Here is a 27,144-nt window from a genome sequence, read left to right as displayed (position 1 = left end):
TCGAGAAATGTTGTCGATGTCCTTGGAACTCACTCGATATTATCGAATGAGGACAAATGTTGTTTAGTAACCGCATATACTTCTGGATAGAATTATCGATATATCGATAGCAGTATCGATATCATCGATTCTTGAATCTCGAGCCTATCGAAGATGACTTGATAAAATCAACAGCAGAGATTTTACGTCCCTGTTTTTCTATGAAAAATCATAAAGACCTTCGATATATCGAAGTATCCCTCGATATCCTTGAAATTCAACCTTCGATGATATCGGAAGGCCTTTGATGCTATCGATCTTGGACACAGTTTAGCAGTAATATTTTAGGTGGTTTCTTATCTTCGATCGAGGGTCACTTGATAGAATCGATATTCAAGTATCAATGGTATCGAGGCTGGGTCGATTGCATCGAGAATGGACATAAACTGTCCAGCATGCTTAACTGGAAAATCCTTTAGATTTATCGATGCATCGACCCGACTACCGATATCATCGACATTCAAATTCTGATGATATCGAGTATACTTCGATCATATCCTTGACCTGAAATATTTCTAAGGCAAGTCTCTCTCATTTTCAAATGTCGAGGAATCGATCCTCGTATCGATGAAATTGGAGTTCAAAATCTAATGACATCGACACGTATCTCGATTCTCTCGACTAGCTGGCAAAATGTTTCAAAAGCGTATGACTTTGAGTTTGTGTCATTGAGTGGGCAGTCGAAGAAATCGAGAGTATACGCTCGATGATATCAACCCTGCTTAATGATATCAAACTCTATCATAAATGTGACCATTTTATATCTATTGGAACCTTTTGCCTATTTATAGAGAGCTTGGACTTAGGTGCTGGTAGAGAAAGAAGAGAGTGCTTTTGAGTGTCTAACCTTAGATCATATACCCAAAGCCCTTTCTCTTATGGAAGTTCAACCTCCAATCCACCCTCATCATTGACATTCAATAGAGTGGATTAGGAAATGAACTTCTGCATTCAAGGATCCTTCAACTACCATCTTAATGGCAAATCATTGAGCTGGGATGCCTTGAATGCATGAATGATCAAAATTGCTCAATTTACCTAATAGGAAAACCTTTAATCGAGTAGGATTTATTTCAACCTTGACCCAACCCGTCACCATGCATTGGTACATCTTCTGAGTTGCGGTTCAAGGAAGAAGAAGATTCTTCTTCAAAAAAGGAAGAAGATCTTCAACAACGTGTTGAATGGGGAACATCTACTTATCTGTAAGTCAATAGAGTCCAGAGGACCCTTGTGATCATTCCTTTGTAGGATTGGGTCTAAGGTGTTTCTCACCCCTTGCAAGTCCTCTAGGAGGCCTCCGACAGGAGTGTACGTAGTGGGTGCTTTGTGTTGACCCTTGCTCTATGGAGAGTATAAATAGTTAGGGTCTTGTAGAAGATCCTTGGCCAGTGTGCCTAAAAGTGAGTGCCTTGTGTTGACCCTTGCTCGTGAGAGCATAAACGTGAGAGGTTCCTTGTGTGGATCCTTGGCTAGTGTGCCTAAAATTAGGTGCTATTTGTTGACCCTTTCTCATGGGAGCATAAACTGTCAGCCTAGGTGTAGGCTGTACTGGTTAAAGGTGAACCTGATTTAAAACCTTACGTTTGAGGTGAACCATGTGAAACCTCCTTAGTGAAATCTAGTACACTCAATGGTTGAGTGCGGTTGCCAGGAGTGGAGTAGACAAGTAGTCGAACCACTATAAAAATGACTGTGTTTGAGATTGTTATTGTCTTCCATTACTTATGTGATTTTCTTAAATACTTTCATATTTGATTATTTGAGATCACACCTCACACACACATAGTCATATCCATCATAAACTAATTTGCACATTGTTCATTTATCTAATAGTTTGTGATTGGATCCTTTACCAGGATTGGAAGCCAGTAGAGTTACCCTTAAGTAATCCTAATGTATGCTTGCCATTAGGATTAGTGTAATAGGATTTTAAATTGTTTTAAAGTTTTATAAAAGTCTTATTCACCCCCCTTCTAGGACATATTGACATATTCATACTTCAACTAATGCAGTCATTATCGCGATTTCACAGTCGAGCTGTGCTCTGGACCAGTCGAGTGAACAGTTTCTGCACTTATAAATAGAGCACGATTTTTAGAGTTTTTCATCGAATTCAAGCAAAATCAAGACACCACTCTGAGAGATAAGTTTGTGATATTCTTAAGCTATTCAATGCTCATTTAATATTCTCTTTCATGTAGTTTTTTATATTTGATTTTGAGATTCTACATTCCAATCTTATTTAAAGAAGAGATTTGAGTTTTCCCCTTTCTTGGAATCAAAATCAAATCAAGCTAGCCCAGGGAGATTTAATTTAAAAATCATTTAGAACCTAGAACCTTTTCATAAGTGAGTGTGGCGAGCATCTATGTTGAACTTCTACTTCGAATTGGTTCTACCGGGATGCATTAAATGAGAATATCCAGATAAGTATTTTACATTTCTGTAAATCTTTATATTTGGTTTCTTTGAGATTGTGCCACGAAAAATATTTCTTTTTGGTTTGTCTAAGGTGATCTAGAAAACTCAGAGTGTGGGGTTTTTAAATTGTGTAAGCCCACTTGAAAGACACAATTGTGAAGGTTTTAGGTGAACCTTTAAAAACCTATTGCTTGGTGAACGCCAATATCCACTATGTGAGGATATTGAGAGTGGAGTAGTTATGTGGCTGCTTTTCTAAATAGTTGGTGTAGACACAAGCGAACCACTATAATTTCTGGTCTTGTGGTGGATGATTGATTGTGGCTTTGTGTGAATGTTGTAATTTCTTTTTAAGCATTTGAGGAGAATGTTGTAATCTCTTTTATGCAAGTGTGGGAATGCTATAATAACTTAGTTATTTTCTTTGCTATTTATTTTTTATTTATTCCTCTGTATCGGTTTGAGATTTTGATATAAAGACTGTTCTAGGAATCAGGTTGTCCTACCATAAACCATTGGTTTTTGGTGTAAGGTTGTCCTTAGAACAACATTTGTATTAACCTCTCAATACTTGTTCATTTGAGGTTGTTATTCATTTATGCTTTGTGGGATTATTTAGTGCTATCTTTACTTATATTTGTTTAATTTTGTATTTAATTTTTTAATTTGGCATAGTCCTATTCACCCCCCCTCCCTCTAGGACTCTTAGCTCGGCCTTTTCACTATCCCGATCAAGTTCCTTATCGAACCGAGTGTCAACGATTTTGGCCCAGCTACAGTTCTCTTGTCAAATTTTAATAGCCTTTCAGTTACTGGGCCTCCACCATTTGATGGCTCTAATTATGCCTATTGGTCTGCTCTTCAGAAAAGTGAGAGTAGTGCCAATTCAAAGGCTTTAAATGCTATAACTTGCACACTATCACCATATGAATTTAAGAGAATTATATCCTGTGATACTACAAAGCAAGCTTGGGATATTTTGAAAATGACACACGAGGGAATAACAATTTTCAAGAAATCTAAAGTCCAAATCCTCACAACCAAATTTGGGGAAATACGTATGGAAGAAAGTGAAACTTTCATGGATTTCTATACAAGATTGAATGACATTGTAAACTCTATATGGGGTCTTGATGATAGAATCCTAGAAAGTAAAGTCTATGCAAAGATACTGCGCTTATTACTTGAACGGTTCAATTCAAAGGGAACCTCGATCTAGGAACTTCGTGATATGGATAATATGAGGGTAGAAGAATTAGTTGGTTCCTTATAGACCTATGAGTTAAACTTTAAAGCTCCTAAAGGTAAATCCATTACCCTTAAGTCTTCTAAAATATTTCTTAAGAAAATAACAATTCTGAAGATAATATGGCCCTTTTAGCTAAAAAGTTTTAAAGGATTTTTAAAAGTAAAAAGAGGGTTGATTTGCAAAAACCTAATGGAAAGAAAAAAAATCTAGATCTAAAACTTGAAAATCTTTAAAAGATAGCTAATGTTACAACTACCATGAATATGGGCATCTAGCGAACAAATGTCCTAAAAATGACAGACCTAAAAAGAAAGGTATGTTCGCTACATGTGATGAATCTTCCTGCTCTGACGTTTCTTCTAAGTCAGAAGATTCTAAAATCGAGTCGCGTAATGATGTTAAAGCCCTAATGACTCTAGCCAAGTACACCTTTTCAGATAATGATGATTCAACCAATGAAGAAAATCTGAATAGTGACCATGAAAATGAAGAAGATCTTCAAGATGCTTATAATGCCCTACACAAGGAAATTTGCAAAATTGCTATAAAACTAAAACTTTAGAAAGAAAAGTTTTCAAAACTAAAAGAAAATTTTGATAATCTAGTCTTAGAAAAATCACACATTTCAGATTGCTTTGAAAAAACTAAGTACGACTTAGATTTCAAAACCTCCCTAGTTGAAAACCTAAAATCTGAAAATGAAAAGCTAAAACTAGAAGTCTCTTCACTTTTGAGTTTAAAAGACACATGGAGGTATGCCCAAGGAGATCCTAAGTTAGAAAAACTCTTATCCAGATCCAGAAAATGTGGCGATCGATCTGAATTGGGATATGAAAAAAGTATTCCTCCTAAACATAAGAAACTCCACCTAAATTTGTGAAAGGGGAGTCTTCTAACTCAAAAGGGAAAAGTCTTTTCAAAAATTAAAATCTAAAAGCAATCATATCAACTGTAAAAATCAGAATCGTAACCCGTTAGCTGAGAAAATTGTTGATTTACTTAAGGAGCTCTTAAAATCTAACTCAGTGGGTCGGCCTTATAACAACTACAAACATAAGAAGACCAACTATACTCCTAAACCCAAAATTGTAATGAAATGGGTCCCTAAGGTTACATGTTTGGTTGCCCACACCACTTTCAAAGCTTCAAGCCATTCAAAGTGGTACCTAGACAGTGGATGCTCTAGACATATGACAGGTGACAAAGGATTGTTCACCAATCTTAAAGATATGACTGATGGTTCAGTCACATTCGGTGATGGTAGCAATTGCAGAATTGTTGGCCAAGGTATGGTTCAACTCTTTAACCTTCCTCTATTTGAGAATGTTTTATGTGTAGAAGGGTTAAAACGTAATTTATTAAGCATCTCTCAAAAATGCGATAATAATCATAGTGTAAAATTCACTAACCAAGGGTGTGAAATTTTAAATAAAAATGGTTCTATAATATTACCTGGTCGTAGAACTTCTGAAAACTACTACATTGTTTGTGATTCAAGCTCATCTAATCTATCATGTTATATGGTCCAAACTGATGAGACCGAATTGTGGTATAAACGCCTTGGACATGTACACTACTGTAACTTGTATAGATTGAGTAAAAGAGAGTTGGTAAGAAGTTTACCCAAAATACAAAAAATAGATAAATATGTGGCGAATGCCAGATTGGAAAATAAACCTGGAGTACTCACAGAAAGGTGAACTCCAATGCCACATCTATACCACTCGAACTTCTCTACATGGATCTCATTAGACCAACTAGAGCAGAGAGTTGAGGAGGCAAGAAGTACATTCTGGTAATTGTTGATGACTTTATCAGGTACACTTGGGTAGTTTTCTTGAGGGAAAAATTAGAAACTCTTGATGAAAGAGAGTGCTTAAACGTATCCAAACAGAAAAAGAATTGCAAGTCTCTAACATCCGTAGTGATCATGATTTGAAATTTGAAAATATCAGTTTTGAGAAATTTTGCAGTGATTAGAGAATATCACATGAATTTTCTATACCCAAAACACCACAACAAAACGGTATAGTGGAACGAAAAAATAGAGTGCTTCAAGAAATGGAAAATGTCATGGTAAATAGTATGAAGCTTCCTAAAAATCTCTAGGCCAAAGCTGTGAATACTGCTTGTTATATAATTAACCGCATTTATATTAGAAAATCAAATGGTAAAATGGCTTATGAAATGTGGTTTGATAAGAAGCCTTCTGTCAAATACTTTTGAGTTTTTGGTAGTAAATGCTATATCTTGCGTGACAGAGAACATCTGGGTAAATTTGACACCAAAAGTGATGAAGGAATATTTTTAGGGTATGCTCTAAATAGTCGAGCGTATTGAGTTCTTAACAAGAGGACTGATGTAATTCAAGAGTCCATTAATGTGGTTATTGACGATCACTTGAATACACCTGTCTCAAGTTCAGAAAATGATGAAGTTGTTTTAATTGATAAACCAGACACTTCATCAAGTCAAAATAATACTGAACTAAGGACAGTTAAAGACCATCCTTCTAATCAAATCCTTGGAAACCCTCTCACTGGTGTGCGTACTCATAAACAACTTGAAGATATGTGTAACTACATGTGCTTTACATCCTAGATAGAACCGATTAACATAAAAGAAGCTCTTACTGATGAAAACTGGATTGTAGCGATGCAAGAAGAGCTCAATCAGTTTGTAAGAAATGATGTTTTGTATTTAGTTCCAAGACCAAAAGATAAACACATTATCAGAACAAAATGGATTTTCAAAAATAAGTCTGATGAACTTGGTAATATTATTAGAAACAAGGCTAGGCTGGTTATATAAGGGTATATTTAAATTGGAGGCATCAATTATGATGAGACCTTTGCCCCAGTAGCTCATCTTGAATCAATCAAACTATTTATATCCATTGCGTGCTTTAGAAAGTTTAAAATATACCAAATGGATGTAAAGAGTGCATTCTTGAACAGTGATTTACATGAAGAACTCTATGTTGAACAACCAACGGGTTTTGAAGACCCTAAATATGCTAATCATGTCTACTACTAAAAAAAAACACTCTACAGTTTGAAACAAGCTCCTATGGCATGGTATGAAAAGTTGACTAAGTTTCTACTAAGTCATAACTTTATAATGGGAAGTGTTGGTAAGACATTATTTGTAAAGAAACATAATGATCACATACTAATAGTGCAAATCTATGTTAATGATATTATCTATGGATCTACCTGTGCTAACATGACTATTGAGTTTGCAGATCTTATGAAGTCTAAATTTGAAATGAGCATGGTTGGAGAACTAAACTATTTCCTAGGGTTGCAAGTCAAATAACTACCTGATGGTTTCTTTATCTCTTAAACCAAATATGATTTGAACTTAGTTAAAAAGTTCAGATTTGAGAGTGGAAAAAATTTTGATACTCCAATGAATATTACTTTAAAACTCTCTAAGGATTCAATAGGTAAAAGTGTGGATCCTAAGTTTGATCACAATATGATAGGTAGTTTGCTTTTTTTAACTACGAGCTGACCTGATACGTAGGAATTTGCGATAGATATCAATCTGACCCTAAAGAGTCACATCTAATTATTGTTAAGCGCATTTTGCGATATGTTACTAATTCAGCTAATTTTGGTCTCTGGTATCCACTTGACACTAGTGTGCAATTAGCTAGTTACACGGATGCTGATTGGGCTAGTAACATTGATTATCAAAAATCAACCAGTGGTGGTTGTTTCTATGTCGGGAACTGTTTATTTTCTTGGTTAAGTAAGAAACAATGTTCTGTATCACTTTCAACAACTGAGGCTGAATATATTGCTGCTGGTAATGCATGCACTCAGCTTGTGTGGATGAAAAGAATGCTGAGCAATTACGGAATTGTGCAAGAATCCATGGTTTTATATTGTGATAATTCAAGCGCAATTAATATCTTTAAAAATCCAATCTAACATTCATGAACCATGCATATTGACATTAGATATCACTATATTCGTGAATTAGTGGAAGACAAGACAATTTCTTTAGATTATATTCCTATCGAGAGTCAACTTACAGACATATTCACAAAATCGCTCGACAAAAGCAGATTTGCAAATTTGAAATTTGATCTTGGTATGTGCAATATGAATTGATGATCCATGTCTTTCTGTATCATAATGTACATATTTGTTATTTTGAAAATTTTTAAATTCAAATTTTATGAAAAATTACAAATTTTGTGTTGTACTCGACCCATCATGAAACACAGGTTTGACCTTTTATTTGAGAAAAAATCACTTTTTCTTCATTTAGGTCTTCTCTAATGAGCCCTACCTCGACCGGTTGAACACATCTTCGATTCCTCCATAGTTTGTGCGTTATTTTTTATTTTCTTTTAGATTTAAATCCCTTGCATTTCCTTTTCTTCATTTGTGTGGTTTATTTCATGTTTTATGATTGTTTTGGGGGTTTTCTATCAAAAAATCTGATCTGCTAGAAACCCATTTTACCTCTTTTGTACTCTTTTTACTCCTTAATTTCCTTATTGCAATGGAGGGTAGAACTAAGAAGAAAAGATGGAGTGGTCCCTCTTCCTCTCGTTCAGCTATTATCACGGTGCGCTACCTTCGGTTGCCCAAGGATAATCCCAATTATGTGTGGGATATTCATTTGTGCAATGTGGTAGTTGAACGGCCGGTTAACATTGATCATTTGGCTCCTTTTGATATTCTTCCTCTCCGTTAGTCTGTAGGATGGTATAATATACTACTTTGGGGTGGGCTGACATACTACTCCATTGCACAGGCTATGTATGCTTGCATTATTGATTTTTCTACTAAAAATTTGACATTTACTATTACGGCCAGAGAAAGTCCAATTGATGTGGACCGTCATCTTATTTATGAATTAATGGACATTCCAGTTAATGACGAAGGTATTCCCATTAGTTCTCTAGTGGCAAAACCTTCTGAAATTGAGAAGTAAATGCTCACTAGGGATTTATGTAATATAGATGCGAAATGGAGTATGGGAATGCACTCGCCTCTAATTTTATGTTACCCAGATACAGAATTCTTCACAGGATTTTCATTTCAAATGTCTATCCATGATCTAGTAACAAAATCGAGCTTACTACATTCATAGTTCGTATTCTTCATTCTATCATTTCTGGAGTCTCTGTATGTCTTCCTTCTCTGATCTGTCACAGCATGATTCAGTTCCATCTCCACCTAGGTCACAGTGACATACGTTTTGCTTATCTTATGACTGTGTTAGCCACCCATAATTTAGTGGCTATGCCTGTTGGAGAAGCTCCCATTCACCATTTACCCTTTAACAACTCTAACATTAATAAGATGAATTTGAAGTTGGCCCCAGGCCAAGTAGATGTGGGTGCTAGTGGAGCTGCTGAAGCAAATGAAGAGGAAGGTGATTTGCCTCCAGATGGTATCAATATGGATGACCTTTTTTATGAAATAGAATCTGATTCTGCTGCTGATCCTGATTATTAGCCATCTGAGTTTGATGCGCGTTTGGACTCTCTTGAGGAGAAGGTTAAAAGTATGAATGTGTCCCATGAAATGCAATTTAAATATATGCGCAAGTATCTGAAGCGCATTAACAAGGGACTTCATCAAATTGATCCTTCTATACCTTTTAAATATGTGTTATGTAATAACTTTTAAAATACTTGAATTTCTCTTGTTTTATGTGCTTGGACATGCTTACTTATGAATTTGGTTATCTTGTTCATATTTTCTCTTATTCCTCATTACTCTTCTATTTACTTTCTTATTTATCTACTTCCATTATCATTGATTGGTTCTTTCCTTTGTCATATTGTGGCAAAAGGGGGGAGAATTTTATCATGCTTGTGAAATGTGGAACTGTGGATAGGCAACAATTTTTTTGTAGCATAGTATTAAGGGGGAGTATTGTTGAGTATTGTTGAGTATTGATGCATGTTTCTTTAACCAGTTTGTAACTGGTGCATGATTCTTTATTGTGCGAATTATGCTTATCTTATTTTAATGAAGTGTGTTTTGTCACAAAATTGACAAAGGGGGAGATTGTAAGTGCTATGTTTTCTGGCTCCTATGATTGTCAAATTTTGTAGTGCCAAAACTTCTTGGAATCTGTATCTTGTTTACTTCATCTTTTTAGTCAAGATCATGCAATTCAAGTACAAGTTCAAGATGTTCCATTTCAAGATTCAAGCATCACAAGTATAAGAGTTCAAGTACTACATCAACTGATAGTTCAACCTTTCAAAGCTTCATCTAAGTCAAGACAATGTGCTTTACTTTGGAACTCAAACCTCAAGGTGAAATGCAACTTACAAGTACTTCAAGTTCAAGTTTCAAAAGAACTTCAAGTTCAAGATTCAAAGTACGTCAAGATATCAAGCTTCGTGTACTTCATGATCAACAACAACTGAAGCAAAAGATGTTTTAATGTTCAAATATCACTTATAAGGTATGAATGACCCTAGATTGATCATAGGTTAGGTCATATTGATTGCATACTTTAATTGAGTCACTATATAAATGTATAGACTGTTTCTTTACTAGTCTTAGCTTATGTTCGACTAGTCCTAACATTGGCTCAACCAGTCCAAGAATTTCCTCAATCAGTTATTGGTTTGTTACTAATTTTTAGAATTTTTTGTTGGACCCTCGACCAATCCTGGAGACTGCTCGACCTGTCGAGTGAACAGTGCTCGACCAGTCGAGTAGGCTCGACTCAAAGTCCAACAACCAAATTGGGTCCCACACGACCAGTCGAGAGCAGGGCTTGACAGGTCATGCAGGCCACTCGACTAGTCGAGCAAGCCACTTGACCAGTCGTGGAACAACTTTATCTTATCGCACCCGAATTTTCAAAAATTTGTTGGTCCTTAGCTCAGTCGAGTTGTCCTCTGGACCAGTCAAGTGAACAGTTTCTACACTTATAAATAGAGCACGATTTTCAGAGTTTTTCATCGAATTCAAGCAAAATCAAGACACTACTCTAAGAGATTTGTTTGTGATATTCTTAAGCTATTCAGTGCTCATTTAATATTCTCTTTAATTTACCTTTTTGTATTTGATTTTGAGATTCTACATTCCAATCTTATTTGAAGAAAGGATTTAAGTTTTCCCCTTTCTTGGAATCAAAATCAAATCAAGCTAGCCCAAGGTGATTTAATTTAAAAATCATTTAGAACCTAGAACCTTTTCATAAGTGAGTGTAGACATTGAACATCTACGTTGAACTTCTACTTTGAATTGGTTCTATGGGGCTGCATCAAAGGAGAATATACAGATAAGTATTTTACATTTCTGTAAATCTTTATTTTGGTTTCTTTGAGATTATATCAGGAAAAATCTCTTTCTTTTTGGTTTGTCTGAGGTGATCAAGAAAACTCAGAGTGTGGGGTTTTTGAATTGTGTAAGCCCACTTGAAAGACACAATTGTGAAGGTTTTAGGTGAACCTTGAAAGACCTATTGCTTAGTGAACGCCAATATCCGCTGTGTGAGGATATTGGGAGTGGAGTAGTTGTGTGGTTGTTTTTCTAAATAGTTGGTGTATATACAAGCGAACCACTGTAATTTCTGGTCTTGTGGTGGATGATTGATTGTGGCTTTGTATGAATGTTGTAATTTCTTTTTAAGCATTTGTGGAGAATGTTGTAATCTCTTTTATGCAAGTGTGGGAATGCTATAATAGCTTAGTTATTTTCTTTGCTATTTATTTGTTATTTATTCCTCTATATCGGTTTGAGATTTTGATGCGAACAACATTTGTATCAACCTCTCAACACTTGTACATTTGAGGTTGTTATTCATTTCTGCTTCGTGGGATTATTTAATGCTATCTTTACTTATATTTTTTTAATTCTGTATTTAATTTTTTAATTTGGCATAGTCCTATTCACCCCCCCCCCCCCCCCCCCCCTCTCTAGGACTCTTAGCTCGGCCTTTTCAAGAAGCCTGACCTTCCTGCCTCGGCTGGTGGTGTTGTTGTTTTGGGCATTGTTACTGCTAAGGGGGTCTTTGCTACGGAGGTCTTTGATATTGTTCTGGTGCTTGCTGATATGGAGGTCTTTGGTACTATGGTTGTGGTGCTTGATACTATGGCTGAGGTCTTAGGTGCATCTGTTGGGGTGCCTAATAATATGGCTGATAAGGCAGTCGTCTACAAAAATGAGTGGAGTGACCCTCCATTCCGCAGTTATAACATTTACTTGTAAATCTGTTCGTTGGCTGAGCAAGAGTTGAGGTGTTTGTTATCGTCATCTTTAGCTTCTTAAAAGCATCACCCTATGCTTGAGATGTATTTGGTGCAATCCTAGCATTGCTCTTTACTTCTCTCTTCTGGTTACGACTTTTCCAGAATTCTTTATTGTCTCCCTCTATAATTAGAGCTCATTCTACTACATCGACATACAATCTAAGCTTAAGTAGAGTTAACTTGTTATGAATTGACCCTCTCAGACCTCGCTCAAACTTCTTAACTTTGCGAGCTTCATCCTGAATCATATATGGGGAAAAATGGGATAGTTCAATAAATTTAACTCATATTGGCCTATGGTCATCTCCCCCTATTCTAAGCTTATGAATTCCTTTGCTTTCTGATCTTATACACACTTAGAAAAATATTTCTCATTGAACTTCTCACAGAACATATCCCACGTCCATGTAGTATCTTCTTCAATTGTTCTAGCAATTGTCTCCCACCAGTGATCGGCCTCTCCCTCTAACATGAAAACTGCAAGTGTGACCTTTTACTCCTCATCACATCCTAAAACGGTGAATATCTTCTCTATTTATTTTTTTCACCTTTTTTCCTCCATAGGGTCCGACAAACCTTCGAAAGCAGATGGCTTCAATCTCTTAAATTTCTCTATCAAGCCCCTAAAGCCAACATGCACAACTGGGGCGGCTCCTCTATTATCGCATTGAATGTGCTGTTTAAGAATGACTGCCATGTTGCCTAAAGCATGAAAGACCCCATCAAGTGATTGACCACTTTCGGTGGACCCCAGTGTGGCCACCATAGGTCTAACTCTACCTCTACCTCTATCTCCACACCGGCTCCTAGACATGTTCTAAATCAAACAATAAGCTTTAGATGTCACATAAGGGTGGATCACTAAAGGACAATACTACAAGTTAAGTTTTGATCACAACAACACTCACAGGGGATATATCCTAATTTTCAAAGTGACTAAGTTTTCAAGTAAAATCCTAGGTCCTTAATGATTCTAAACCTAAGCTTTGATACCAATCTTTCAAGCCCCGAAATTCAACCCCGATTCCATACCCGAAGGCATGACTTATGTTTTCTATGTTTACATTTCATAATCCACATATACATTGACAAAATGATCTCATTCATAAAATATAACAATCTAAAAATTAAATAATTAAACATTTATTTAAAGAAGAATAAAATATCTATGTTCCAATTATTCAAAGTTATCTCCAAACTCATGTCATCTCCATACTATCATACTATACTTAATGTTTTGTTTACACTTATTAAGAAAATGCTAAAGAAACAAAATAAATAAAAGAAAATCTCTTTAAGCGCCTCCACGAGATCCTGATCCTGAAATTTTAAAATTCCATCAGTGTAAGCTGCAAAGCCTAGTGAGAAATCTCAACATATCTTTCAAAAATAACATTATATAATTTGAATAAAATATATTAAAAGATACAATACTTATTTAAGTAAAGCAACAGATGAGGAGATTAATAAACAAGATTTTTTAATGTAAATTCAAAGAAAATGAATGAATGAAATGAACATATGCTATACTTCATAATAACAAGTGCGGATTATTCTTTTTAACACCAGGGCCAGTTTACATCAGTTGGCCAATACCTACGCTAATACAACATCTAGCCTGGAAATGGGAACCTCTTGCATGACATGCTTACCTATCTAAAGGGCACTTGGTGAGGGACTCATTTGTACGTTAGCTGGTCAGACTACTACCCTACCGAACCTGATAGTGGGAACCTTTTGCAATCCTGACATGCTCACCCACTCAAAGGATATGGTAGAGATTCTAAGAGGTATCAGTTGGGATTATGGGACTTTCAACCCAAGTGTTTTGATCGCCCCACCTATTTACGCTTTAGGGATTTTCAACCCAGAGGACTTGATCGCCCCACCTATTTTCTGGTGTTTCATAACTATTTTAATGATGCATGATTTTAATATTTCATTAATCAAATATTTCTAAAAATCTTCAATGACCGTTATTCTTATTCTTCGATCAATCCATAATACTTGCTGCACATAATTTAGCAAACTAAAAATAAAATTTTCAATCAATGTAAATTGTCCATACATGATTAAAGTTCTAAGAAAAATAAAACTAAACATGTAACGTAATATAATAGATCTTGATTAAAGTTTTACATTTAAAAAAAAACATGCAACGTGCTTTATTACATCTAAGAATTTGAAAATTTATATATAAACTCAAGATTTTTGCAATAATTCTAACAACAAAGTCAAAATGCAAAAATAAATTTTTTTATGTAGGATTAACAATAAGACAATATAAAACTCGAATTAAGGCATATTAAAATAACGGCAACCGATGTAATAAAAAAATTTAAATAACATTTTTAGGAAGCATGGTAAGTAATTGAATAAGAAGAAAAAGAAGATTGTGAGTTTAGAAAAAGAGGATACATCAAATAAGAAAAAATATATATATGTATATATATATATATATATATATATATATATATATATATATATATATATATATATATGTACATTTACATATCAAGTGAGAGATACTCACCTTTAAAAAAATAAAAACTCCCCCTTTTTTTCTTCCTTTTTCTCTTTCTTTTTTTTTTCTTTTTCTCTCTCCTTTTCTTTCTTCCTTTTTCTCTCTCTTCTCTCTCTCTCCTCACCTCACCTCATAACACATTCCACTTCAACGTTTAACAATTTCACAATGCATGATCTATCTCAAGCCTCCTTTTTATAAGCTCCTTGCACACGTGGCATGTGTGAAAGAGAGCCTTTAATCTCTTAACATTTTTTAAGTTTTACTTTTGTTTTGCCATTCAAAGCATGTGTTCCACATTACTTTCATTTAATACACATGTTATGCACTACACGCGTGCCATATGTGTCCCACATGTGTACATGTGATGTATTTAATGCATGCATGCCACGTGTGAAAGGTATGTGTGCATAATGTGTTTGGTGCATGTGTGTGGTTGTGATGTATTTGATGCATGCATGGCACATGTGTGAAAGGTATATGTGCATGATGTTTGTGTGATAAGTGTGCATGAATGAAATGGTCGTACACGATGTCTAGTATTTGATGCATGAATTAACCTATGGTTGTGATGTATTCAATAGTACATAAATGGATGATGTAGATGGATGGATGGATCAATGTCAATTAGATGGACGGATGGATGTATGGATAGATGAATGGATAAATGTACGGTTGGATGAGTTCATGTGTGATCGGGGAAGGGACTTCGTGATGTACATGTGGATTAGTGGTGAGATAGACAGTCAATTTAGATGGATGGACAAGTATTCTGATGATTTTAGCATATGGATGGTTTGATGGTTGTATCGTTGGATGGATGGTTAAATGTATGGTTGGATTTATTAGTAAATGAATAGTTGGATCGAATATGTTCAAATCAATGGTTGAGATTGAACTAGTTGATCTTGTAGATCGACGGTCATATCGGACTAATTGGGTACATCGATCAATGGTTAAAATTAGACGGTCAGGATTTATTTAGGTTATTACAATTTCCTTATTGATGCAAGTGTTGTGTTGGAGGTTCCACACCTAGTGATTTATATTTTATCGTGGACGTAATGCGCTACGGATAATGACCCTCTTAGTCGACACATAATTCCATAGATTTCGGATAGTGGTGCACAAATTGATGTAAATAAACTATCAATGCGTGTTACATCACTTCCGGGATTAGATGTCGCAAATAGTCACTTCATAAACAAATCGTGTCGATCCGTGTGTTGTGCCGTCTTGAGGTGTTCACGTAAATCCACGGTAGTGTGAGACACATCAATGAATCTCCTTAGTATGGGATGTGGACCGAGCCAGATTTTCTATGAAATTATATTCTATATTATGATGATCACTACATATGATGGATTGCACACACTATGTTATGCATGCATTCATGTTAAATGATTGTGCATACCGATACCACTTGTAGCGGTGAAGTATGAGATGTATCAGGAACCTTATTTGATCATTATAAATTACTTGAATTATTGTAAATCTTTAAGGATAACCATCATTATGAGTAGGGCATTGCACGCTCCAACCATACAAACATTACAGGTGAAGCACAAACTAAAGATGCGGATGATGATCACTCTATGGAAGATTATTCTTAATAAATGAGAAGGATAACATTTCGTTTAGATTTATTTTTTGCTGTAAACTTTGATAATGTAATAAGCTCCCATTTGAGAGGGCATTAGACAGTTAGTTAAATTTGATGTCTTAATGAAATAAGAAGTACAACTGATTTTATTTTTGTGAATGGGCACCTTCGTGAATGTAACTAGATGTGATATATAAAAAAAACAAGGTGTGATGTTGAAATATCCAATCATTACTTTATTAACACCCAGAATTCTCGTGCATGAGTATGTACTCGGGCTGCGAAAACTCGGCGTGTTACAAAAATACTCATAGATCTATATCTAAAAAAGCTACACTGGTCCTCCTCCAACGTACAGACCTTTAGTGGTAATTTAAAAATACCTCTTTACAGCTGGCCGAGTATAAAAGGTGTTAGAGCAAGTTTTTAACCTTATGTAAGCACCTCGGCCAGTTGAACATACTTGTTCGTGATTTGAAGAGCATTCACAAATAGTAAATGTCGGCAAATCCAGAGTAGTAGGAAGGTTGTATGTTCTTCGTAATCGATCGGGCCTTCATGCTTGCGATATAGTTTCATGAAGTATGAATAGGTCTTGCGGGCCTTATTTGCAAAATGTTTTGTTTCCTTCTGAGTAAAGCTTGGAAAGACTGACTTGCCGAAGGGAAGAAGTTGGGTCAGAGTTGCGATGTCCAAAATTATTGAACTCATAGGGCCACATCTGAAGAAGAAGGTGTTGGTGGATGGGCTCCAAAATGTCGATGTTGTTGTAAGAAGAGAGGGTCCGAAGGATAATCGTATATGGAGAGTTTAATGTACTTGTAAATGCTAGAGTTTCTCCATGTTGCTTCATATCGATGATTCTTTACAGAGTTGGATGGTTCTGGGACGGATTCAGATTAAATTAGTAAATTTTCACCTGGATAGATAGGAAACAAACCGTCTATCATACTAACTTCGTCAGTGTCTATCTAAGGGAAGAATGTTAGTTGTTCACAACCTCAAGTGTAGGGTCGCGATGTAGTAATAACTCGGTAGACCGAAGTCGAATCCACAGGGACCAAACTTGTATGTATTATGAAAATAACCAGAACTAGAACTAAAAGAAAATCTAAACCTAAATCTGGAATAAAAGAGAGTAATTGTGAATGATGTTGATTAAAACTATCAATTAAAAGGTGGGAACTAGGGTGCCAAGGATCCACTTGTAGCCACTTGTAGCTATGAAGATATTATCTTACTTTATTTAAGAAACACAATTGGAATTGGAGTCCTATCCTATCCAATTGGAAGATGAAATAATTAAATCAAATATTTGAACTTTTCATTAACCTAATCCTCAATGAAGGAGTATTGTGATGATTGGAAGGGATTCCATCATCTTATCATGCCCAGGAGACGATGGTGAACAACGCGATTTACCAATCTCATAATCTCAAAACAAAAAAAGAAGATATCCAAAGCTATCACAACATCTATTATAATTTGTGTCATAGTAAAGCATAGAAAACTGAAAATATTCCTTTAATATCAAACTAGAAATCAATGAGGTTCAACAAGAACAAGAATTAAAGTAAGAAAATCATCTCAACATGCTACAAGCTTCACCTCTTAGCCCTAAATAAGAGGTTTAGCCAACCATAAACATGATTGGATCTAAAACCCTAAAAGAAAGTATTAAAAATAAGGAAGAAAAACTCTTTGGAGGCTGCTCCACCCTTTGGTTTTACTTCTCAAAACCTAATTCATGTTTAGAACTCCTCAAAGAACCCATATTTATAGTCTTTGTTCAACCGTCTTTGAAAACCTCCTCAAATGTGCTGTATAATGCCTTCGATGTCATCGAACGTAACTTGAATTTGGAAGTCGTGCCTTTTCGCACTGCGTAACGTCTTTCGTACTGTGTAACTTTTCATGTCATCGAACATACCTTCGATGTCATCGAACAATCCTTCGATATGATCGAAGGGTGCTCGAGTAATCGAGAATGTGTCCAGAGTGTTCGAACGAGTTGTTCCAAAAATCCACAAAAATCTCGATGTCATCGAACTGCCTTCGATGTCATTGAGCAGGTCTTCAACCAATTCAATAGGGCTTCAATGTCATCGAGAACTATATCTAATTTGTCTAGCAACCAAACTTGATTTCTTGTAATTTTTCGATGTTATCGACCCATGTTTGATGTCATCGAACACTGGCTTCGATGTCATTAAGCGGTGGTCGATGACATAGACAGTGAAGTTCAAATTCTGTGAATTTCTGCACTTTGCACTTTCGACTTCCTTCTCCACTTGGTTTCCTTGAATTTTGGGGTCTTGAAATCTTCAATCTTAGTGTCCTAAGATCCATCCCTTGCCTTGGTGATCCTTGAGCATCAATTCCATGCTTTTAACATTCTTTTCAATCCAAGCTCTCAGATTTACCTCGCAATACAAACATGTATAAAATATACCTATTAAGCATTATCATGTTCATAAAATCAAGATATAAATAGTGGGAAATATGCAATTTTTGACACTCAACACTAGTCCCATATGATAATAGTCTTCAATCAGTGATTTGAAGACTATTTCATTGGAGTATTTCTCGAAAAGGGCGTCCATTACAGTGACTATGTCATCTTGATGGAAAGATGGGGATGAGGACAACAAGGTAGCCATTTTTAAGGTTGAAAAGAGAATGAAGGAATTGGAATTTTGGAGAAGAATGATGAAGAAAGAAGCATGGAGTGAAAAGAATGTTGAAACGATGCTTATATCGGCCAAGGAGACAGAGCATTTATTAAGGGATCATCAAAATTTTGTTTTCTATGATTCAAGTACACATGTCGCAACAGGGTTAGCCCTTATTTTGAAAAATGGTAACTAGAGCTGACGTGTGGAGCTATATTGGTCAGAGACGGTTACTTTAGCACTGCCACATGTACTAAAGGATTGTAGCATTAATGAGGGGTCCCATGTCACTTTCACCTTTTTTTCTTTTTTCCAAATGAAAGTAATGTGGGGGGTAATGTTCATCCCCATTGTCACCAATTCCTACGAAAGCCAATCAGAGTGAGTTACATGTGATCTGGATGGATTTGCATGGTGTATTTGGGGATCTTTGGGGATATATGAAGAGAATTATATAATAATACAGCTGGAGTACATCAAGTGACACCATGTTATCCACTAAATGGTTGATTGAAGAACAATCGTGTAGAAGCAGTTACTTGGACAGATGATAGGATTAGAAGCAAAGAAGGTTAAGATGTGTAAAACAATTACAGCAACCCTCAGAACATGAGAAGTATCTAGATAGCCGGGTTAAACCTATAAATAGCAGAAGAATTTAGTAGAAAGGTTTGTCTCATACCAATCTAATCAAACCCAATATATCTTTTAATTATCCTTTTAATTATCCGTCATTTACATTCCTTAGTTAATCACTTTACCTTTTTATGCTCGTGTAATCATATACTCTTTTTCTACTATTTACATTCCATATTATAATCCGTAGCATTAATCAAGTAGCTAGTAATCTTAATTGTAATTTTTCTCCTCTCATATGCTAGATTCAATCCTCCATCCAACAAGGTGTTTTACAATTGCTCTTTGTAACTGACTGTAATAATTTCTTTCTCGATCTTTTATTTGTATTCAAAAGTCCTTTCATACATAAGTTAAATGTGTAACGCATCATCAGATGATGAACTCTACCCTCTGTATATCGCTTGATCCTATTTACATACAGAGTGAGTGGATAAATAGGCGACCAATCTCATTTGATTTTAGTCATATACTAAGTATCTGACTATCTCAGCACTTGGGGTCATAAATGTTTGGTTTGAATTGAGCCTCAAATTCAATTTGGCACTCCGGCACTAATCACATGATCACATTTGAAATTGAATCACAAGAGTTGAATCTATTCATTTTTAAGGATAATGCCTCACAATGATACGTAAAACAGATGGACAGACTGGATACATAATACATACATCAATGTGAGCCCCACGGTAAGGGCAGCACCGCCTTGGGTGGGTCCAGGGTCTTACCTAATGCACTCCCCAATTATCTTCATTATTTTTTTATTTTTTTCTTTTTCTTTTTTAACCTCTTGCTTCTCTGTCAAAATATGGCTTGGCATTTTGCTAATCACAGGGTCTACTCAAATAATTGTACTGTACCTACTTGTGTGCAAAGAATGCCCACATGGTTCAGAGATTTCCTTGATTTTTGGGATAGTGAATGATAAGAATAAGGCCCACATGTTGAACGACTTGGATATTACACAATCTTTCTGTAGCCGCACGTGTTTTTTTTTTTTTCAGCCGTGCATGTACGATTCCTGTTAGTTTCATCTGTAAATTATTTTCAATTTTAAGCCCTTCGCATAATTTTAAGAATTCTAGAAACTCATTACGATTTTTTTTTTTTTTTTTTGCCCTTGTGATTCTGCAGTCTCTCGTTATAGTCAATAGGGATAGAGATAGCATAAAAAAGCATTGTGAAAATAACCCTAATCACCGTCCATTCAAGACATCAAGATCTAACAGAGATATATAAAGTGAGGCACACTTGACCCAGCATTATTCTTACATGCCTTGGGTATACGCAACAATGAAGGGACGAGAAAGCCAACTGAAACTCTCAGCGGTGAGAAGTCGCTGCCATTCGGTAGAAAAATGCAACGCAACACCTTCTGGTCCATGCAAATTGGATACGTTTCTATACTATAGTACACTGTTATAGTTCATGCACATGCAATCAAAGTTGTGGAAGTGGCATCCATGAAACCCAATTTAAAACAAACAGATAAGCAGTGCCCCATACAGATAAGCCATCATCACAAAATCTAATCAATTAAATCATCCTAACTTAAGATTAGCGGACGATCATTTGTTGGATTCTGACCTAGGCTATTTACAGTTTCAACCGTCTTTATATGTCCTTCGATCTGCAAGGGCATATGTTTAGTGTAATTATTGCTTTATGACCCATCAAAAGCAAGGACCCACTATCTGAAAGGTTCGATTTGAGATGCATGCCACGTGTACAATTCCATAGACAATACACGTAAGAGTAAGGATGAGAGGAAATATGAGATGCAAGTTCATTTCTTTGGTTTTTTAAGATAGATTGTTTGGCTGAAATTCGGTCAGTGGTACACGTGTTTTGTGCCGGTATGCAAGAGCTTTTTACAGCTTGATTTAAACCGAATACGTATGACCCACAACGCTAATATAGATAGAGAACCATGTTCAGTCGTCTATGATTGAGAACTCAGGCAGTTCAACCATCTATTTAACTATTTATAAACAAAGTCCATCGATTTTCAAGAGACAGAGTTCGTCTTTTTAATGAGTATTTTTTATTTTTTATTTTCTTTTTTCCTTTTATCTGGAAGGATTTTTCTCACCGTGATAGTAGAGATAACTTGATTTGTGTAATGTAAGAATAGAAGAAACAGAACTGCATTGAAAAAAAAAATTTACAATAATATTCCTTGACAATCTAGCACCTGTAGTGTACATGACAATACCATAAATCTAAGTCTTATTTGGTCCAATGATTTGGCCGTAGACAAAAGGAATTATACTATTGAAGATAAAAGAAAAAAAATCTTCCTTATGACACAAAGTTCAGTATAGAAGGAAGAGAATTACACTACTCTTAATTTATATTGTTTTAGCTTAGTAGCGTAGATGGATGGGATTACACTACTCTTATGCTAAAGCCAGTCCAACGTAGGAGCATAGACAAGTTATCTTAGTCTATGATGAGTTATGCTAAGATAAGGTAAGATAAAAGATAAGCGGGCATTAATAAGCGGCGTTGCGTTGTAGATTTGATTTGATATGTGTTTGGTTAGTGATGGCTCAGAGCTCTTCGATCTTCATCTTCATCTTATCAAAATTTAGGACAATTGCATGGAGATAGATCTTCGCAGTCGCTTTTCCTATCTGATGATATGGAGATAATCGTCTAGGCCTAAAAACAGTCATGGCCTATCAAATGACGCCACATATGCTGGTCGTTTGTCATGAGTTAGCTATCAGTTGTGCACACATTGTACTTCTATTCATGAATGAGAGTTTCTCTTCAGCTACCACGTGTTGATAATAGTCGTCCATTTTCCGCATGAACATGAATAATCCATGATGAAATTAGGCCAACTTAGTGTAGTCATTGCTTCACTCCTTAGAAATATTTGACTATATTGTTTCTATGTGACACCATGATGCATTGGTCAAATTCATCATTGTTGTGATAGTGTTTCAATCGTGAGGCCGATGTGGTGGCTAGTTTTCTAATTATTCACCTCTCCCTCGTGAGGTATTTTCCACTCCAATGGCCAATGCTTCCTCTTCTTTAGGCGTTGCTGCCATTGCTATTAAAGTAAGTCAAGATCCGATATATGTTCCTTCTGCAGAGGTAAAGTCCAATTGAACGACAAAGACATCTCTAGCTCCCTTTACTTGCCCAAGCACAGTGACACGTGAGATAATCTTCCCAACAGAACCAGCCGACGTGACTACTCCTGTCGTTGTCAATTCTAGTACTGAAGCAAAGGCACCATCTTTTGCGGACATGCCCATAACTGCCCATGGTCCTTCATCTTTTCCTACAGGGATATGGTCTCCGACAATACTTGCTTCTGTTACTTCTATACCAGCTGCAAGTATATTTCTTTCTTTGAAACTTTTCCATCGATATTGAATATTTAGACTTAGCTCTTCTTTTCATCTTCTTAGTTCTTTTCTCTTTATTTATATGTCTAGTCAATCCATCTTCAAGTGGCTCCGAGAGCTCGAACTCGGTTGCCACTGTCTCAGACATCGTATCATTGGACAAGATTCCTCCCTATTCATTGGTCTTAATCAAAGGTGTTTTATTAGAGGCTACTTGTATGTTCAAGCATCCGGAACAATGGTCTACTCTAAATACTATTTTAGGAGTTTTGGATCATACTTCGAGGATGGCTAAAGTTAATTTCTCCTTTGCATAATTCTCTGGCTCATTTCTATGCTTCTCTTCATCAATTAGAAGCTACCTAGAACGTAGTTATTGCTCCGGAAGTATTAGCTTGCTAAAAAGAATTGTTATTGCTTAAAGATAAAACCTTGAAAGCTGTAACGATAATTTTGGGCTATAATAAAGAACCTGATTCCCTCCAGGAGAAATTGAAGACTTCAAAGAAATCTTTGATAAATATCGATGAACATATAGCTAGTCTCAGGCAGCAAATACTTGATCTTGAAGTTCGAAAGCAAGAGGAGGAGCTAAGATTTAGGAAAACTGAAACGGGCATTGAAGATAATATTCAAATAACTGATCTTGAAAAGTCAGAGCTTTCAAAGAATGAGGCGGTCATCACTTCCTTGGAGCAGGAGTTGGCTGATGCTCCTGGTCAAGCCAAGCTCATTGTTGATGCTGAGCTAGACACCGTAGCTGCTCAGGTACAATTCAAATAAGATTTACAAATATACATGATTGCACTAGGCATTCCTGAGAATTTGTAATGTGTGTTTTGTGGAAAACATGTACTGGTCTTTCTTTATATATGAAATTTTCTAATAGCCTTTTCATGAAAATTTTTGAGTATAAATTCTCTATGAAATCAGATACATATGAGTACTTTATGTTGATGCTGGTTGATATTCTCATAATTTGATGAGTATAACTTTAACAGATGCATACATCTTATGCATATGATGTTTCTTATGTTATGTTTGAATATACTTTGATATGCTCCAAATCTTAGAAATATAACATAACACCATATATATATTTTTTAGCATGCCCTACATGGTGTTAGTCTTTAATTGGTGGAACTATTTCGAAGTTCAAGTTAGTATTTAAGGCATGCATCACACACAGTTTAAACTCATGATTAGCGGAGCATACACAGTTTAAGCTCGTGAGTAGTGGAGCACACATAGTTTAAGCTTGTGAGTAGTGGAGCACACACAATTTAAGTTCACGAGTAGTGAAGCAGGGAGACTTATGCAAATGGTCTCGGTAACTCTTAAGAGTTTGCTGAACCACTACACTCGGGGAGTTCACAAACCGCAATCCATCAAAGGGGCCTAATGAAGCTACCGGGGTAGTGAATTCGGTAGATTTTACCCACATTGTTGGGCTGCAGTAACTCTCTAGAGTTCATGGGGCTCGTAAGGCTACCTATCAGGGTATCAGGTCCAAGGCTGTCAATCCATCAATGAGGGGGATAGCTCATCTAGTGTCTAACCCTTCTTCATGAGTTACTACTGAAATCAAGTTAGGAACCTAAGGGGTCTTACACACAGTTGGCCTATTTATGGACAAGCTAAAGAGCTCGCACTGCAGCTCGCTTTTTCTTCACCTGCAAGGTCTGACCCATTCATAAGAGGGCATTTTCTCTCACCTTCCCTCATGACGCTGCTAGAAGTTAAACAAACGACATTGGTCTTACGCGCAGTTGGCCTTTATAGGTGCTCACTCATCGCTGCCTGCATGGGTCTAAGAATATGATTGCCTTCATCGGCTTTTTAGGACCACTAGTCTTTCACTGCTACCCACATGATATTTGACGAATTGCCTATGATATGTCTTATGCATGGTTGGACTACATGGGCGTTCATCGCTGCCATAAATGGTAGATCATCATCGTTGATAATATAGGACTTACACACGGTTGGCCTGCATGGGCACTCACCACTGCCGTAAATGGTAAATCGTCATCACTGATAATATAGAACTTATGCATGGTTGGCCTCCATGGGTGCTCACCACTGCTGTAAATGGTAAATCACCATATAATTTGCTAGTATAATTTATCTGATGCGATTGGTGATGATTGATACTCAACGATGTAATTGATGCAGCAGTAATGTCAATTATGACAACGAGGGGCGATAACATTGTTTGAGCAATGGTCAATAATAATGATAGTCTAACAGTGATGTCTTTTTATTGAAATATAATTCCAGTTCTACTGATAATAGCTTTGACGTTTAGTCCAATTGTTCGGCGATAATGTTGCCTTGGTGATAACCATAAATAATAATAGTTTAATGATGATGATAATTTCTTCTTATCGGAGTCAGATGATAATATCAACAGTAGTCTGTAATATTACTTCAAGATAAGCAACATCATAATATCATAATGCTCATTGATGCTTTACAATGATACTTCCGTGATCAATAATGATTGATGATGATGCTGATCAGCGATGATTGATAATAACAGCGATAACCGATGAAAGATAATGGCGATAACCGACGATATTTTCATAGTGGCGATAATCGACGATATATGTGTAAGTGTTATGTTATATATCTAACACCCTGTATTGTCACATTTCGTAGTGACAAACCACATAGGAATGACAAACTTGTTCATAGATGGAAAGTTCACCTTCATACGAAGATGAGTTACAAGTTATGAAGATTGCTCTATCTACATCAACTTCAAGTGCTTCATCAACTTCAAGTACAACATCAACATCAAATGCTACTTTAACTTCAAGTGCAAGTTCTACTTCAAGTCAAAGTGCATGTTCAACTAAAAGTACTAGTTCAAGTTCAAAGTTCAAGTACTAGACCAAGTGCAAGTGCTACTTCAAATGCAAGATCAAGTTTCAAGTATACAAGATTAAGCTTCAAGTACTTCAAGTATACTATCTACCGAAGCTACCGAAGCGACAAGTTCAATGTTCAATATTTTAGGTATAAATGACCCTAGAAGGACCTTAGGTTTAGGTCGTTCATATTGCACATTTAATATGGGTTATTATACTTATTTTAGGTTTTACTTTGACTAGTCCTAGTCAATGTTTGATCAGTCTAGGCTCTGGCTCAACCAGTCCAGGGTTCTTTTCTTGACCAGTCTAGGATTTATTGCAAATTTTCAGAATTTTTCTGGTAGGATCATGACCATCGAGCCCCCTGCTCGACCAGTCGTGGGAACTGGCTCAACCAGTCGAGCAAGGCTCGACTCAAACTCCAACAACCATTTTGGGCACCACTCGACCAGTCGAGCAGGCTACTCGACCAGTCGAGGGTCGGTTTTCTCCAGAATTTTTGAAATTTGGTTGCTCCCATGACAAATCTAGGCTGACCTAAGACCAGTCGAAGGAACCATTTTTTAGCCTATAAATAGAGGTCTTTCCTCAGTTTTTTTCATTCATTGAAAGCAAAATCAAGCCACCACTTTAAGAGAAAGATCCCCGTGATTGTGAAGTTATTTTCCTGTAAATTAAGATTCTTTGTTATAGCTTTTTGATTTCTAATTTCTTGATCTCTCTTAGCATAAATCTGATTTTATAAGGATGTTCTTCTCTACCTCTTTTGAGATCCAAGAAATTGAATTAAAGTAGCCTAAGGTTGGATTAATTTAAAATTCATTTAGACCTAGAACCCTTCCATATGTGTGATTGAACATTGGACATCTTCATCTTCAAAGAAGCGGTTCTATCGGGCTACATCGAAGAAGAATCTTCAAATAAGTATTTTCATTTACAGCTTTTGGTTTATGAGATTGCTAGAAAATCTCTATTGTGGTTTTGATTAAGATAACTAGAAAATCTCAGCGTGGGGTTTTTAATTTTGGTAGCCCATTGAAAACACAATTGTAAAGGTTTTAAGGTGAACCCTGGAAAACCTTTTTTCATAGTGAAAGCCAATATCACGTGGGTTGTGATTATTAGGAGTGGAGTAGGTGTGGCTGTTTGAGAACAGTTTGTGTACACACCGAACCATTATAATTCTTTGAATTTAGTGGATGATGATGTATGTGTGATAAACGCTTGTATTTATTTCGTGTACATGTGGTGAATGTTGTAATAGCTAGTTTTTTTTTTTCCTATTTACTTCTTGTTTTAGTTTGAATTTTTTATCCTTACTGAGTTCAAGACATTAGGTTGTCCTACCATAAACTTTGGTTTTTGGTGTAAGGTTGTCCTTTGAATAACGTTTGAATCAACCTCTCAATACTATTGCATTTGAGTTTGTTATTTGAATTAGCTATTTGCATTTGTATTCCATAATTTATTTTTGTTTGGCATAGTCCTATTAACCCCCCCCCCCCCCCCCCCTT

Source organism: Magnolia sinica, chromosome 5 (assembly GCF_029962835.1).
Source record: "Magnolia sinica isolate HGM2019 chromosome 5, MsV1, whole genome shotgun sequence".
In the NCBI taxonomy this organism is placed as follows: Eukaryota; Viridiplantae; Streptophyta; class Magnoliopsida; order Magnoliales; family Magnoliaceae; genus Magnolia; species Magnolia sinica.
This window is presented reverse-complemented; position numbering follows the sequence as displayed.